The sequence below is a fragment of the Arachis ipaensis genome, chromosome B07, assembly GCF_000816755.2.
Source record: "Arachis ipaensis cultivar K30076 chromosome B07, Araip1.1, whole genome shotgun sequence".
Taxonomy (NCBI): Eukaryota; Viridiplantae; Streptophyta; class Magnoliopsida; order Fabales; family Fabaceae; genus Arachis; species Arachis ipaensis.
In genome coordinates, this window is record NC_029791.2 from 3,205,933 (window position 1) to 3,206,784 (window position 852).

At 26.4% G+C, this 852-nt stretch overlaps 1 long non-coding RNA gene across 1 annotated transcript in view; it reads right to left on the reverse strand.

The window, feature by feature from the left end:
* The window catches only part of LOC110264785, a 1,819-nt gene continuing 1,234 nt past the window's right edge, over positions 268 to 852 (reverse strand). The window contains exon 3 of the long non-coding RNA XR_002350984.1: positions 268 to 781. This is a non-coding gene — a long non-coding RNA (uncharacterized LOC110264785). The remainder of the gene's footprint in view (positions 782 to 852) is intronic.

Consider the following 852-nt stretch of genomic DNA (forward strand, 5'->3'; position numbering starts at 1 on the left):
ATAAATTAATAAAAAATAATATTATACATCTAAATTTTTTTATTAACTAAATTCAACTAAGTTAGTCTAATATAACAAAATCAATTATGCTAATATTATTCTAAATTTTATTGTTTAATTTAATTAGACTTAATTCATAAATAATTTAGATGTATAGTATTATTCTAAGGAAAAGTATGAAGAGCCAATAGAATATTTGTACAATGTGTACAATGGAAGTTTAGAAAGTATTAGAGATATAACCATTAATGTTACCTTTTTCCATCAACTGAAGTTTTTGGGATGAGTGGTATCATGATATGGTATTAGAGCTCTAGATCCGAAAGGTCAAGAGTTCGATCACCCAAAAATCAGTTTAAGCTTTTGGGAAGATTTATTATCCTTAGTACTCGAATGGTTATTCTAGATAGTATAGAAGATGTTCATTTTGTAACTCAATAACCCATTGTACGTATAGAATAGTCCATTGGCTCCCTAGCAGGACTCTTATTCTAACTACTAAATTTAACTAAGTTGGTCTAATATAACAAAATCAATTATGTTAATATTATTCTAAATCTTATTATTTAATTTAATTAGACTTAATTCATAAAACATTTAGATGTATAGTATTATTCTAACTAGTAACCTATATGGTGTTTTTAGCCAACCGACAAGGAATTTGAGAGAAAATAACAAGACAGCATTCTTCTCCTTCGATGGTAGTTTCATCGTTATTGTTCCTGGTCATATCCCTCAATTTTCACCAGCTTCCTCTCTTTCTTTTTATCTGGAACTGGAACTAGATTTAGACAAGCATGTGTAAAAAGCTAATATTTTAAATAAATAAAATAATAATAAAAAATTTTGAAT